The following is a 17004-nucleotide window of genomic DNA, read 5'->3' on the forward strand; positions in this document are numbered from 1 at the left end:
AGAAAATGTCCAAGCTATCCAGTGACCAAATATAAATTACCTGCTGAAAGCAAATCAGCTGCCTGTGCTTGTCAATCACTTCTTAGAAATTGTTAACATCTACTGGGGCACCCTGAAGCTGAAGCTAAACCTCTGCCCTTGAGAGCAGAGAGAACCCACCCAGGAAAGACAACGGTAAGAGGTTTCACTGGACAACTTGGTACCAGGGAATTCAGATGTACAACACAGATCTAAAGGAAACCAGACTTCATTCTCTCTCTCTCTCTCTTTGCAGTGTTTGTTTTTTTTGTTGTTTTGTTTTGTTTGTTTTGTTGTTGTTGTTGTTTTTTCTTGTTTGTTTGTTACTCTTCCTAGGCATCTATATTTATTCCTTGTTTCATTAAGGTCATTAACTCATTTTCTTGCCTCTCTTTCTCCACGCTTTACCATCCCTTCTTGGCAAGGTCCTTCAGCATGGTCCTGACTCCCTGCAGCCTGGGCTCTCACCTCCTGTGGGGCTTTTGCCCATGTTCTGCTTCAGTTCTTCTAGCAGCTACTTTCTCCTCAAATACAACTGTGCAAACATCAGCTGGAACAACTCCTTTGTTAGAGAACAAAAACACAACTATAATCTGTGTTTTACTGCTCAAAACTAATAGACTAGTTCTATAACACAGAAACTAAAGAAAGTGCAAATTCCTAGGGATTTGTTCGTTGTAGTTGGTGTATCTCATGTCTAATAGGCACAAGCTCTGAGCAAAGTTGGCTCTAATTGCAGGAAATTCATGTTTGCTTTTTCCTGTGTGAATTCTCTGCTGTATAAAATTGGGGGCTTCACAGTGCAATCCTTCTTCTCAATGGAGACTTTAATGGTGTCTCTCCCCTCCATATACATGAAAAATCACATTGGGAATTCATAATACTTAAATTCCATGTCAACCATGGCACACTGGCTGCATGAATTGGACTTGGTTTAAAAAGCTAGACAAGGTGAATTAAAGGACAGACACCTACTTACCTCAACTTTATTTTCCTTAGGAAATCCAGCTGACATCCAAGTCTGTTGGCTTGCCTAATGTGTCGTGTAATAACAAAAGCAAAACTTTCCAGAGTTTGATGAAGGGACTGGACTAATGGCACTCTTGTGCTGAAATTCACTGGTGGATTGTAACCCTCCCCTCAAAATGTAAGCTATATTGTTCCCAACTGTTATGTATATTCTTCAGAAAAGGAAACAAAAGTGTGGTTTGTAATAGCACAAAGGGCATCAAAATTACTACAATTGTCTTCTTGTTAAAATGGACAGCACTCAGTTCATAGCACTATATTTTATCCTGAACTTGAAAGGGGGAGAGAGAATCATGAAAGGTACCAACAGTGAATTCCCATCAACTTTATGCATGGCTTTGCCTAGTACATTTGAAAAAGTCATCCTCTTAGATGTCTAAATATAGCAGAAGGGTCAGGAATTACAAAGTGATTTTCTGATTAAAGATGCTTTAGATGTTTCTGAAAATAGATTTCTTATAAACACTATCCTTTGGCAAACAAATTAACGTGCAACTTCTTTCTCAAAGTGGGAATACAACTAAGAACTGATTATTTAGTCTTTTTCAGAAACCAAAGTTTTAAAATTTTCATCTTTGGCTTTCTCTCAGAAAAGGTTTAGTCTCACAAATCAGTTGATTCTGGCTTCACTGAATCCTATCGTGCCCTGGCTCTGATTCTTTACAGCTGTATTTCTGCTGCAGTGCTCCTGTTCGGGAGGACTGTTTTTCTTCATATGTTTAAGTTCACTCCATATCCTTGCCAAATAGTGGAGTTCAAGAAACACAGAGTCAGAGGAACTCTTTCATTGCAAGGAGTTTACACACCTTTTGATTTGAAACAAAAGATCAAGGACCGCTGACAACTGGATTTCACCAAAGTATCTTGTGGTATAAATGTCAAATCTATATAGATAGATAGATTTTTCTGTAATATAAGGATTTCTTGCATGTATTTTTAAAACTGGTAGAACACTGAAATGCTTGACCCCAATTCCTTGGTAATAGACAAAAGTTTAATATAGTTAATTTTCAACTTAAATTTATTAATGGCAGCCAAACCACAATTTCTTCAATGAATAGTGACTATTTCCTGATTTCTTCCATCGTCTGTCAATTGTTTTTGTGAGAGAACAAAAGAATCAAATTATTTAAAGGCAGTGTACTGTCTGGTAATAGCTGCTGGCTGTTCCTCAGACCGATGAAAAACTCTGGAGTGCAGTTAGGCACAGAGTTGCCTGTCATGACTTACAAAAGGCTTATCATAGAACCATACTTCCAGGAATCTACAAAAATTTGTAGAGACCAGTGGGATTATTAGAGCTGTTTAATGGTATCTCTTAACTAAGACAGCTGATGTAATTCCATCCAGTTACCCTTGCATTCAGGTTAGTATCCTGTGGTTGTATGAGGTTAAAAACACATCCATTTTATCACTGGGTATCTCTTGATCAAGCATATTTACCATGCTTCATAGTTCTTCCCCAAATCACAGATCCCAATGTTCTTGTTTGGTGCCATACTAAGAAGAAATTGCCCTGCTATTCAGATTCCTCTCTTTATATAGCAGGGTTAGGATTTTGCTTTATCATCTTTATAGGAAACCACATTTAGGCTATCAGTGATGGTTCCCAAGGACTTTTAATAATCAGAGCTCAGGTTTCAGTCCTTCATTTTCTAATCATGGCCTTGTACTCAATATCAAAGGCAAAAGATACTAGTGTAGGTGCGGATCATATCGCTTCTGCTCACACCTTCTTTGGATGTTTAGGAATTATGATTAATCCCTTGCACCCCAATGTAAGTCCACATTTGGTTAAGCTACAGAAAGAATCAGTTAAATACACTAAACATCTTTTTTATAAAAAGGCTTCCTATCCTGCTCAATGCATTATTGAGGAACACTCATAACAATACTGTGTTTAGAATAATATACACTCATTTCAGTGTAGAAGAGACTATTGGAAGTCTATGAAATTCTGTTGCTTGAGTGCAAGAGGATAGACCCTTAAGTAGGTTTCACTGTATGGCACCAAGCTGTCACCCCAGTTTCAAGCAGTGTTCATTATATCCTTTCAGATGGATACACAATGAACAAGTATTTACTACTTTTGAGGTGGGAATTGCAACAGAGATTTTCTGCAAAAGGAGTCTTGCAAGCAGGTTAATCCAGCAGCTCTCACAAAGGAAACAACACACTTATTTCTGTATCAAATAAGCCCACCTTGTAGAGGTGACTAAAGATGACTTAAAGATGTCACTGGTAAAAGGAGAGCTACCACTATGGCATTACACTGCTCCAACATCCATGGTTCATGTGGCAACACCTGGTAACAGCTGGACTGGTACAGTGAGTAGCTTTCCGGTCTTTCTTGGGTACTGGGCACAGGCAAGCAAAGCTAATAATATTAGCTTTGCTCCCCTCCTCTCCTCCTTTCTTTCTTCTACTACAGAGTTCAGATAACAAGGACTCAGGCCAAGGGAAAGACATCTGCATTCAGCAGCAATATTGACAAATCTTTTCTCCTTTTGCTGACAAAGAGTGTGACCAAGAACAGCAGCAAGTTTAAGAAAAATCCCCATGAAAATTGCATAGATGCAAGCAGAAAAATGAAGAGCATTTTCTATCTAGCATGCATTCAGCTCCTCAAGGAGCATAACACCACGCTGATGTGTTGTCAAATGTGGCAACTCCTCTGCAGAGATACTTGGGTAAGCTGAGTCAGTAAGTTTTATTTAACTGTCAGCCCTTCCTACTGCACTGTATCAAAGTCAAGAAACAAAGCTTTAACCTCATCTGACTCTCAACAGACGCTGGCTTATGGGGCACTTCCGGCAGGGAGAACTTGAGAGGGTTTAGAGAGGAACACTAACGAAATTAGTAGCATATTAACCATGCCTGGTTTTCAGAATAAGCTGAGCCCATCCTAAGAAAGTGAATTCCCTTCATGGAGCTGGGCAGGAATGATCAATGATGTTTGGTTTTGGAGTTTTTCTCTCTGCAGGTCTATGTGCTTGCAGCTGAATTCTGAATGTTTGAATTTGGTCTTTGAGGCCAAAATATAAGCTCACTTCAGTTCACTTTGTTTACATTTGCTTTCCAGGCAACCTGTTGAAACTCTCTACCTCAAACAAAATAGATGACAGTGACAGTCACATAGCCAGGTTTTCCTGCTGAGAGGCAGAAAAATAGACTGTCCCACCAGTATTTGAATCCATTTCTAGTGATGTATTTATAGGTGAAAAGGCAGAAAAATTGTCTTCACTCAAAAATACCAATTGGCTATGAAAGTTTCCAGCTTTCCATCTAGGAATTTCCCCCATCTTCCAACTACACTGTAGTTAGCATTATCTCGTACCGTCTCTCTCTACATGTACCCATTGCAAGGGATGTTGCCAACAACTAAGAACTCAAAGTCTGACAGACTGTTCTCCACCCCTTTCCTCTATTAGGAGAAGAATGCTGGTTATAGATGGGTTAATTATTACATTCAACATTATCCTTTGGGGAAGCAATGACAGGGCACTCAAGACTGTTACTGTAGATAGACCCTTACAGCTCTTCCACTTACCCTACAGCTAGAAGTCCTTGAGTGGCTCCCTCCTGAGCAGCCTTTCTGAAGAATTTTTCAAGTGCAACTTTCTTCATTTTGGTGAAATCCTTTTCTTGCTGGCCAGGAAAGTTCTGAATTTCATTTAGTTTGTTTCTGTATTCAGCTGTCTTAGGCTTCTAAACTGATAGCCTGCTACTGCAGGTGCCATTTTGGAGACTAGATTCACATGCAGAAGACAAACTGTTTTCTCCTGAAAATTGTTCTTGCTCACTTGTTATTTCTCTTCAGGCAAAAAATAAAGTAATTCATACCACAAATCTGCAATTTTTTATATACATGAAAGACACAACATTAATCTTACCATGTTTCAACATCTAGATATGGATAACTTGCCTGCCTCAAAGGATTTTTGAGGCATAGTGTAATGAAATGCATTACCAACATTAAAATACATTTTAACTTAAGCTGTCTCCAGCCCCTCTGAGTAGGACTGTATCGTAACTAAACCATTCAGACACAGTCATTTCTTGCTTCAGAAATGATCTCTGGGTGATGCTTTAAGAGAAAGGAGAAAAACTAACGCTCTAAAGCAATTTTATGTGGCTACCCATTGATCTAGTACAAGCTCAGTGGTGTTTTCTCTAAGATTGATCCAAACCTACCTAATTACAGATATAATAAATGATTATTAATAATAAAATACTTTGCATACCTTCATTTTAAACATGCATTGGGCACACATGCCTGCTTTGTTTTATGTTACAATGTGAAGGACAGCAGAAAAAGAGGTCCTCCTTAAATTACCGGATTGCCATTAATATTGAATGCATGGGGGTTACAAATTGCGTGCACCCTGCCCACCAGCTGTTGTCTGTGCCCCTGCAGCCCTGTGGCTATGGACGTCTCTGTGCTGGTCCCCTGGCAGAGACCCGACTCTACCTGGGTCTCGCATTGCTGAGGCCGTGCCGGTGTGTCAGCCATGCCAGGCCCAGCAGGCTGCTCAGCCCAGCTCCTGCCTAACCGCACAAACACCTGGGATGTCTGCTGGTAAAGCACCTAGTGCAACCAGCCCCACTGTGGCCAAACATAGGCATGAGCCACCAGAGTGCCCATCTCCTCCACATGTTTTAGCAACTCAGGAGCAGGCTGGGCCCTATATAATACTAAAGTGACCCTGGTGCAAACCTTGCATCAATTCACGACTGGAAATCGCCATTTCTCCCAGTGAAAGAAGTCTTTCTTCACATCCATGTCCCTCACACCCTCTGCAGGGAGCTGTGGTGTGTCTGTGGTGGGCTCCTTCAGTAGTGGGGAGGGGCAGAGAAGAGGGGCAATGCACAGCCCCCTGCCCCTCACTGGATCCCAGCAGCTCCCTGGAGGTGCCTGTTAGGAAGGCAGAGGGAGGGGGGAGGGAGGGCAGCTACGTGTGGAGGCTAAGCCAGGGTGTGTTAGCGGGGGACAGAGGCCGTGGCGTGTTCCCTCCGCTGCCACTGCCGCTGCCTGCGCTGAGTCACTGCGCTCCCACCCCTGCACAGACACGTTTCTGAAATAGATGACTGGGAGTATGTGAGTTCCATACCGATGAGGCTCCCTAACAGCACTCCCCAGCTCCCCTTTCCCCTCATGTTAGCAGGAATCTAACATGAAATGGATTATTAAAACCTGTGTAAAAAAGCACCTCAGGAAGGGCAGCCACCTCTGCCTTAAGCAGACGTGGAGGGCGGTGGGGCAGGGATGTGGCTGCCAGCTCTGTGGCCTTCTCACACAGGTCTCCTGCCTCTGCAGTGCAGCAGGGCTGGCAGAAGCATGGCACTGCTTCTTGCTGGCAGTTTTTTTAAGGTAGGTTGGAAATGCTTTTTTGCCTTCCTCCATTTGCTTTTCCAGCCCAGCACCTCCAAGGGTACCTCAGCCCATGGGGCCAACAGCCCCACAGAGCCCTACAGAGAAACCCTACTGCCACAGCCACTGGCCTCCCACACCAGCCCCTCTGCCTTGGTTTAACCTCCCTTTCTTCTACTTTTCCTTCCTTCCTTCCTTCCTTCCTTCCTTCCTTCCTTCCTTCCTTCCTTCCTTCCTTCCTTCCTTCCTTCCTTCCTTCCTTCCTTCCTTCCTTCCTTCCTTCCTTCCTTCCTTCCTTCCTTCCTTCCTTCCTTCCTTCCTTTTTTTTTGGGGGGGTGTTTGGTTACAAAGGACATCCGCAAAAAAACAAACAAACAAAAAAAACAATCATAGTAAGATTTCATAAAAAGGCGGTTTTCTCAGTTTTCTTGCACAAAAGAAGTTTCTACATGCTTCTGGCTTCCTGCCATAGGTAACCATTAATCTGAGTTTTTCCACTGCTTATGGTACAAGTTCTTGCTCACAGAAATCAGATCCTTGGGTATGTTTTCCTTTTGACCATTGCTTTGTGCAATTGTTTCAGTTCCTTAAATCATCTTGCTCAAAAAAAGGGGCCTTGATGCTAAGTATCAAACAAATAATGAGACAGAGGACAGTACTTTAAAAATTCTCAGGTGCTTGTGAATATGAAGTAGCATCCAGGAGAATTTTCAAAGAGAAAGTGCTTAGAGAGAAGCCTTGCTCCTGGCACGTAGAAAGCTCAAATGCTTTGGTGGGATGCAGAGGTCAGGTGGAAGGTCTTCATGTCCTGCTAGAGCAGGCAAAATTATTAAAAAAGGTTTCTGCTGTAGTTTTGACAGTTATGAATAGGAAATGCACTTCTGTGAATATTCTGTATCACTTAATTAAAACGAGCTATTTTTGTGAACGCTTTTGACCATGAACCTTTTCCTTGAATATTCATTGACGATGTGAGGAAAGGCATGAGCAAAATTTATGGAAATTCATTTAAAATCTGAATGACTATGCTTGAGATTTTTTTATTATATTCATTAAATATTTGTTATGTATTTTTTATTTTTAATGTTGGGTTGATTATCTAAAGATAGAAACAGATGCATAGACACTCACATCACGTAATAATTGTTCAGTTATGACTATAACTAATTATTCACATTATATGAGAGATCCCTCTAGATATTTTCTTAAGTGAGTTTGCATCAGTCACAATTTGAAAATCATTGACAATCCATTTGAATGGTAACAGTTTCTGCCCTAGGTCTGGTCCCAGTGTACATTTCTAAAGGCACAGAAGGCCTAGGGGTGAGTCACTAGGAGATAAAGAACAATCCCTGCTACATACTCCAAGACTCATGTTTTATGATGCCCAGCAAAGATGGCAGGAATTAAAGGAAAAGCACTACAAGGAGAAAAAAAAAAACCTGTACCATATGTTGCTCTGGAGACTGTGGGCTGATTTGGGCTGTGGAAACTACTCTAATGCATGCCTCTTCTGGTCCCTGATACAGCCTGAAATCCTCAGGCACTGTGATGCCTTAAACTTTCCCCAGATCCCTAGGCAATGAAATGATTACCCTAAGCTTCTTTGCCTCTGGAGATGAAGCATGGTCCCAGCCCAAAAGTCTTCTCTTAGAGCACTGGAATAATGCTTAGAAGAAGTAAGCAGAAATCCCAGGGCATTTGAACAGATCCTGGAGGACTCAGACATTGAGTTAGGACAAAGACAAAGCTTTCTGATCTTCTCACTCTATTAAACTGCACTCTTTCAGAGCCTGAAATAGCAGAGCAATGCCTGAGGATACAATGGTGAGGCCTCTACTGGGATTACAATGCATCAGTTATTTCATTATTCCTAAAATATTTAAAAGACCAATCTCAACACAGCTTGGTAAAAAAAAAAAAAAAAAAAAAGCTTAGATTTGTGCTGTTATCTTATATTACTATATTAAATATGTTGGTATATGTACATGTTGTCTATTTTTCTCTCATTTCATTATTCAGAGATTATTAATCTCTTTAGGTGTCAATATAGTACTCAGAACTTCACAGGGTTATTTAGGCCCATGTGCATCAGGCCTGGGTTTGTAGGAAGCATAGCCCAAGAATGCTTCTGTGAGCAGAGACACAGGCTGCTAGCATTGCGTTTGGCAGTAGTCAAAGGGAGGACATCTTGGACATTGCTTATTTACCTAAGTTCCAGAAAATATTTTTCATGCAGAACAAGAATTCAGTACAAAACTAAAGGAACACAGTAAAATAAAGCACTAAAAGAGGGACTTCACCTGAGAATATCTCTCATTGTACTCTCATCGTGTCTGTTGGTTTCTTTACTTTTCTAAAGACAGTAATATCTGTTCTTCTCAGTGCCTGCTGAGGTGGCCAAAGCAATTAGTGACAGTGAAAGGTGTCCAAGGGAGGTGCCATGGGAGGACAAAATCTGCTGCAGACCATTCTAGTCCTTGTAACTTGCCAGCGCCTACACGCAGGTCAGGAATGGGACTGAAGTCTGTGCCTCTGATGTTAGCACCGAGGAGCCTGTCCCAGTGCCCAACCACCCTCTGGGTGCAGACCCTTTCCCTAACCCCCCAGCCTGACCCTCCCCTGTCCCAGCTCCATGCTGTTCCCTCGGGTCCTGTCGCTGTCCCCAGGGAGCAGAGCTCAGCGCCTGCCCCTCCGCTCCCCTTGTGAGGGAGCTGCAGGCCGGCATGAGGCCTCCCCTCAGCCTGCTCTGCTCGGGGCTGAGCAGCCAGAAGAATGAGATGTTGAACTCTGTGCATTGCCCCATGTTTCCTGGAGGGCAGGTACACGGCATTAACTGTCATGCAGGAGGTGGACTCTTCATCCTGAAAAGCAGAGAAGACAAATTACATTCTGACATGAATGACAAAAATACCCATGATTGTATTAGACAGAATTAAAAATACATAAAAGGGTAATTAATTCCCATGTTTTAAATACTAAGTAAGAGTAGAAGACTCCTCTCTTATTGGCAGATTATTCTATAGTGAATCAATGCATTATCCTGTGACTTCCTCTGAGGGAACTGATCTTTGGATGGGGATATTCTCAGACGCAGGGTACTGGCTAGTGTCAGCTCCGCTGAAGAGTGCAAATCCTTATTTCTAAAATGGAATGGGGTGTCACTATTTATCTATGATTTCTGTCTATATTGTACTGTTCAAAAGTCAAACCACAGACTTTATCAGGCTGATGAGCATGTGTTTAGACAGGCATGCTGGTTACTACTTAAAGCCTTTCAATACCCAGGGATGAGCTGAACATATTTGCCAAGGTTAAATGGGTCTGACTGCAATCATTCTGTCTGTCTCTAACATGTTATAGGATTGCAAAAGAACACAGAATGTGAATTCTTATGTATTCTAGCACCCCAGCTATATATATATTCTGAGGCTCAGTAAAGCTTCTCACAGATGGAATCAGACAGGGAGAAACACACAGAAATGTAGAGCAGCTTCAGTTCCTGCCTTGCACATCTGCAGCTCTAGGTGGTAAAGAGACTGAACTCTGAGCCCATTGTCCAGCTCTCCTGCACCTGCTGCCTGTCAGAGGAGCTTTTGGCACTGCACCGGCATCTCAGAGCTTTCTCAAATCAAGGCACACAAGATGCAAAGTCACTTTGGAAAATCTTGTCACTAGAGGAACCAGAAATATACCAACATATAAATGTGGAAAAGGAATAGACCTGGCTGTGCTGTAAAGAAAGCTTCTGCTATGAGCTAGAAGGTCCTTTTCTATCAAGATACTCTCCAAAACAAGTATAGTTAGTATAACTTGTTACGTCCCTAATATTATACAGAACATTTTTAATCAGCTCCCTTGTAAAATCAGTGTTTGCCTGATTAAGGATACCAAATAACCTCATCTAAGATCCTTTATCATTACAAAAATATCTGTCATCTGAATTGTGTATTGTCCACCGCATCAAATTTACTATTTTTTAAATTCTTATTCTCACAAAAACCTTTTAAGGGAAAGCTGTATTTTACTAACGTGTAGAGGTTACGTATGATATCCAAGGTTGCCCAATTCTGTAGCTGGCTGGGAGCATTTCTGATGATCTAAGTTAGTGCTCTAACCAGAGAACAGCTTTTCCAGAAAAGCATATAGCCTCCTAAGTTGTGCAGGAAAATAGGTATTAAAATGTAGTAATCTGCAAATGTAGTAATCTCCAGTTGTTGTTCCCTCCACCAGTAATCAGAGCAGGTAAAACAAAGGTAAGTTCCCTACAGCCAGCTTTCAATTAAATTCATTTTAGGAAAAAGAAGAGCTGTCAAAGGAAAATGAGACCTATGCAACTTCTAGGAGCTTCTGGAAGCTGTGGTTGTATGCTTGCGTTGTGTGTTGCTATAGTAATGCCCCTTTCCCTTTCAAACTATGCCCTGTGCTAAGATCCCCAGCACAATAATGGGCTTTGTGAATGCTAACCCTTTGTCTTTCCATTGTACAAATAATCGGGTAGCCCAATGCCAGATGTGCTGTACCTAGCATCCTACTAAGAACATACTGAAGACAGAGAAGTTATTTCCTTCACAAACATGGTATTTGAAAACTAGGAATTTTTAGGAAGAAAGAGCAATAACCAAAGATCAGTGGCCACTTAGTGGCTCACTTACTTAGCCAGTCCTTTGGGACAGTTTCCATTTCCAGACAATGCAAACTGCATTCTGTGACAGGCGATGATGGACACTCCAGATCTCTATAGCTACCTGGCACTGCCAGCATGTTCTTACTCATCATTGCTTGTTTGCATAATGCGTTGCCGTAGCACTGCCAGTGAGCACTGCAATAAATGGTAGAAAGAAGACTTCACTGAGCTGCTCTGTGCCAACGGGGAAGGTGTCTCTCCAGACCAGCATGGAATCATCTATAGCCAGACCCTCTAGCCACAGAACCTCCACTATGACTTTTGTCCTGTTGCACACACTTATTATAATCTGTTTTTTGCTATTGGGCCCTTGTGATATTTATGCCCTCCCTGGGGACTGTAGTTGTCTCTAATGCCTTTTGGCTGGTGGGGACCCCTCCTGAGGGGTATTGTGCAGGCAGTGTGTGCTTTCCCTTATGGTGTGCACTTCCGAATGTGTTGTGAACCAGGGCTGGGCTTGCTGCTAGTGTATGTGCTGTCCTTGCATAGCAGAGTTGAGGCATAAGAGAATCTTACCAACTTCTGGTCTGTTCTACTGAGGATGGACCATGATTCCCAAAGTAAGCTGTCCCTGGTGGGCAAATATACAGGATAAAGTAGAGATTTGCTCATAACAGAAAATGGTACTTCAGAGAAGTACTGGATAATTAGTAACTTGGAGCTTGTAGATCTCATATAATTTCCAGCTAAAAAACCCTAACCTTTTGGGTTCATTCTGTCTATGGATAGGTTTAGCCTGAATCATTTGTGAACAGCTTGTGCCAATAGGGAGCCTGGCATGGAGTGCTAAGAGAAGTATCTATATCACTTAGTGGCACTGTGTGTATGCTGTCCATGCACTTTGAAGCCTAAAAGGCTTTGGCTGATGCTTGAATTTGTTCCTGTGGAGGTAGGGATTACATTTCTAACATTATTCTTAGGTTGTCCCCAGTGTGATACCCACTGTTCCCACTAATCCCATCATTGGCAAAAGCTGTAGATAAAAATTAATTCTCTTATGGAGGTGCTAGGAAGAAATGTCCATGGAGGCCATGGACAAACTTGTCAGTCCTTGGTCCTGAATTTCAGGTGTTCCAGTACATGAGGGTTCACAGGTGGGGCCTAGCCCCAGCAGGCTGAGGCCTACCACCAAGTGTGAATGAACTGGTGGCTATGGTCAAAGAAGAACTTGCATTTACATGTTTCTCTTCAGCACAGGGATTTCCTTGTCTCCTGGACTGCAGCACATTGGTGTCACTGTCCTTCTCTGCTGAAGAGACTGTCACTTTTCCGCTGAAGAGCAGGAGCTTTTTATTAGTGGAAAGCACGCCACGCTGTGCCTTGGGACAGGCTGCAATACTGGTGGTGGGTAAAACTGCCACAGGCAGACTGTTACCATTTTAAATGTGACCTGTCCACTAAAACCAGCTGTTAGAGAACCACATATAATATTTGTGGGCAGTCAAGACCACAGCTGTGCATTTCATAGGCTGTAATGCTTTACTGCTGCCCAAATATTCTGTACAACTTTAGGTATTTGACAATAATCGTACACTCAGACTCTGCTAATTACCTACACCTCATGCTTTCAAAGGGCTGCTCACTGTTAATGCCATGCAACAAAGCACATCTTCAAGGAGGTGAATAAAAATTAAAAGATCTAGTATTATATTGTTTTCCTTAAAGTCAGTGGAATTGTGCATGTACTGAATGCAAGAATCTGTGTCTCTGCTCTATCTTGTTTCTGTTATTGGTTTTGCTTCTCTTTATTGTAGCTTTTTTTTGCTACGAACTGTTTGCCTTGTACTTCTGCCTGTTGTTGAGAAGAAAGTCCTGATAATGCAGCCTAATATTTCAGGATCTTTCTAGGTTTATAAATCCCAGTTTATGACAAGAGCACTTTACTAAATAATATAAAAAAGAAAAAATGCTGTCAAATGCCCTTAATAATTGGTTATGTCCCTTTCAACATATTTCTTTCTACTTGTCAGCTGGAAAGGATAAAATATGGCTTTTTTTTTTTTTTTAATTTGACACACAATAGGCTCTGAGTGACTTGGTATGTAAATTACATCTTGTTTAAGTTCAGCTTTAGAGTAAAGAAAGACTAAGTAACTATTTAAATGAAGAAGGAAACGTAAAGGCTTTTGGAAAATACCATTCAATGAACAAGACCCCCTAGCAAAGAGAGTATAGTATGGTGCAGAGGGAGTATTAAAAATCGGACCAGAAAGCCTACCTGGGTCATGTGTTTTTAATTGAAAAATAAAAATTTGTAATGTAACAGAGAAAAATGTCTCCTATCAAAAAAATAAATCCTCACATCACCCAATCCAAGCACAATAAATTAAGCTAACAGCTTTAGAAATATCCCTGAGTCTGTCATGAGGCTGTGTTACTAATAGGTTGTTGAGACAGGCTTTTTCTGAAAAATCTTTCGTGAACCTGCTGCACAAGCCCTTTTCAAAATAAGAAAGTCTACTTCCCTGAGGACATAGGCATTAGACAGCACTGCAAAACTGCACATTGAGCTCAGCATTATCCACAGCCCACTGACCCCCCCACCCCCCTGCTTGCTTCTTTGTGCCTGCTTAATGCTCTCCCCAGGATGTCCGTGCTGATGATGGGGGATGAGGGGAGGCAGAAGGAGGCACGGTGCAGGTTTTGCCCCAAATTTACTATTGTTTCTGCCAGTGGTTCATCTGATGTTTGCTGCAAAGATAGCACTGTGTATGTGAGGCTGTACTGTGTAGAATAGACAAGGCTCCTGGTACAAGCAATTGGCAGAGTTTTAGCTTCATTAATCATAACCCATTCATGTCAGTAGTAAAACTCTTCCTGACCTCAGTGGAGCCAAGATTTCAATCCAGACAGCCTAAGCCTGATCAAAGCAAGTCTACATGAGACAATGCTTAAATCATCAGCAGAAACTAGCTGACCATGAATCCTTCTTGACCAGATGAAAGAAATAGTGACAAATTTTGAGTCAAAGCCTGTAAAGGCAAGGGTTCAGTCTTGTGCTCTGTTGCACTGGGAATTCATGAATTTCCACTCAATCCTGCAAAATGAATCATTGTGTGGCATTAGGCAGATCATCTAACTGCCATCTAATACAAGTTTTCCACCCATAAAGTGGGAACAGTTAAATCTGACCATGTCATTTATTGCTCTGAGAATCAACAACATGGCTTGAGCCTTGTCTGGTGTAGATGACAGGCTACACAAAATCTCTTCAAGCTGAGCTTTTGGTCAGTACTCTGCTGTTGAGGTTCGAGTTCTGCAGAACATACAGCTAAATAATACCTGTGGATTTCAATTTGTAGAGAAGGCAGCTGTGCACATACGCAATATTGGAACAGAATTCAGGCGACATTATGTACCCTTAGCTAATCTGGTCTTCACTTAGCAGTTAATAAGAAATCATTCTGGAAAGGTACATGTCCACTGCTATTGGCATTCAGATTTCTTTCTTTCTGGTTCATTTTGCCAGCATAGCCTAAATGTGTGAGACTGTGCATGCAGGAAGGAACTGCAGTTCAGAAAAATATTAAAAATACCTTGGCAAGCCCTGACTCATTATTCCTTTTTTTTTTTTTTTCCACAGAATCTCTGGGTTGGAAGAGACCTCAAGATCATTGAGTCCAACCTCTGAGAGGTTTTCTTTCTTTCTTTTTTTTTTTTCAGAATAGTCAAAATTGAAAGAATATCATGAGGTTAAATTGTGGATTTTAACCTCAATTTCTGTCTTTATTAACACACCAGTTACAGATTTTTGCACTCCAGTGGTCCATGGTCCATTGAAGTGAAAGCTCTAATGGTGTTCAGCTGAAGCCCAACATTACATATTATCTACCCTTTAAAATGAAAACATACCACTCTAAAGTAGACAACATTCTCATCTTCCCATATGTATATGTTATGAATAACATCTTCCCCTTTGATAGCTTAAGAATGAGTGTGAAATCCCCAGTCATTTTCCTTGTTTTTTGTTTGTTTTGATATATTTATTTACTTTTGATTGAATGAGGTATTTAATCTGGCATTAAATATGAATTAAAATTAAATATATTAAATAGACTCAGTTGCTCTCAGTTACCTGCTAGTATAAATTCTTCATATCTCACTGGATCCCAGGGACTGTTTTTCCTGCGTCACAACAGTGTGATTTCATTGATGTCGGTGCTGCAGCAGCAGGGCCATCAGGAGCTCTGCTGGCTCAGGTATCACATGTGAACAAGGATTTCTCTCTGATCTAAATCGAACACAGACCACGATTAACACCACTGACAGCAGCTAGATTATACATGCACAACACCACCTCAGTCAGTCACTTCAATCTACACCATGCACATAACAAAACAGCTCCATCAGTTGTGTTTCAGTAATGTATTATTAAAATACATTCTATAGTATATAAAGCAAGCATGAAAACAGAGCATGAAGTGCAAGCGAAGATTTACAACAGCTGAATATTATCATTGATAATCCTGGTCCTAGAAAATGACGGAAAGATCTCTTTCCTTTACAGAGCTTTAAGCTCTCCATTTTACCCTTCCTTTGTCAACAGCACTAAAAAAGTGAGTGAATACCCAGAAGTAGGTCATGATTGCTAATATCCAAGGATACCAGGTTTCTGTGGTTACCTTAGCGCTCCCTCCCTTCCTCTCCATCCCTCCCTCCAAGCAAAGTGCAGCCCCCGTACTGCTGCTCCACACCAATGCTGCATCACTGCCTGCAAAACCACCGCTCCTGATTTACACCCGCACCTCAGTCTGCACCCGTGGTGCCTGTGCAAAGAGAGACAGGAGCTGTGGAGCACCGGGGCCAGGTGCCACAGTGTGTCTGTCACACTGTCTGTCCCCTGCCATGCTGCATCAGCACCATTCCTGGGTGACGGACAGGACGTGGTGGCAGAGACTGGCACCCCAGGACCTACAGCACCTGGTGGAGTGGCAGGTGAGAATAGGTGGTGTGATGAGTAAGAGGGCACCCCCTCATCCCAGAACATCACCGAGAGTCAAACTGAGAAATGAGGTGCCATGCTACTGCATCACTGCAGCCCCGATGCCCTCATGCGTGGCTGAAGGGGATGTTTCTCTAGCATGTCTTCCAGCTAGGATGACACAGAATAGGCTCAGGCTGCGGACACGGAAACAGAGAGGCAGAGCTCGAGGCATAAACACAAAGCAAATCACACCGTGGCAGCTGTGTACAAAACGGGCCGGCTGTGCATTTGAAAGCGTGAGAAAGGAGCAGGCTGTGCACAGAAAGGCAGGCTTCTGAGATGTGACAATTTTAGCACTGATTCATCATGGGGTAAATTTGCCACAAGTGGGGCTGGGCCACAACATTTAAAGGGCTCTGCACTGGCTCACATTCGGGCAGTCTTTGTACCAGGCTTTTGCTCAAACGGGATATTCTCTCCACCTCCCCCCCCCCCCCCCCCCTTTTTTTTTTTTTTGACAGGAGTCATGGGGTGCTAGAAATTGCTAAGACAGACAGCCTGGCAGCTGCAGTTCATTTTCAGAGTTCCTATAAAGCACAACAACTATTAAACAGTCTGACTCTAGATTTGGGACTTATTTGCCCTTATTTTTTGTTGACACCAAGGTTCTTGCCTACCAGCTCCGTTGTTGAAGTACTCAGGGTGTGCCCTGAGCCATGGAAGACGTACTGGTCAAAACAAATGTGTTTGCAGCGTCAGGAGCAGAGCTTCTGCTGGTACATACCACTGCAGCCTGGGGGTGGATATTTTAGGAGCATAACACTAGAAGCGACTGAATTACTGAATTCAGTCATGATTGCAGACTTCGTGTAATACTTGTTTAATCCAGAAGAGTCCAGGCATCATCTACTCTACACCAAGCAGTTCCCATCACCCTATCAGCCACCCTCTGACTGTACATGCAAAGAACTCTCT

The 17004-nt window shown here is 42.1% G+C and overlaps 1 long non-coding RNA gene across 2 annotated transcripts in view; it reads right to left on the bottom strand.

Moving 5' to 3' along the window:
• Positions 1-1826: 1826 nt before the first annotated feature.
• LOC140002582 (uncharacterized) overlaps positions 1827-17004 on the bottom strand; it is a 42508-nt gene continuing 27330 nt past the window's right edge. For both annotated transcript variants that reach the window (XR_011809534.1, XR_011809535.1), the window contains 2 exons: positions 15181-15336; positions 1827-9282 (listed from right to left, as the gene is read on the bottom strand). This is a non-coding gene — a long non-coding RNA (uncharacterized lncRNA). The remainder of the gene's footprint in view (positions 9283-15180; positions 15337-17004) is intronic.

Source organism: Anas platyrhynchos, chromosome 5 (genome assembly GCF_047663525.1).
Source record: "Anas platyrhynchos isolate ZD024472 breed Pekin duck chromosome 5, IASCAAS_PekinDuck_T2T, whole genome shotgun sequence".
NCBI lineage: Eukaryota > Metazoa > Chordata > Aves > Anseriformes > Anatidae > Anas > Anas platyrhynchos.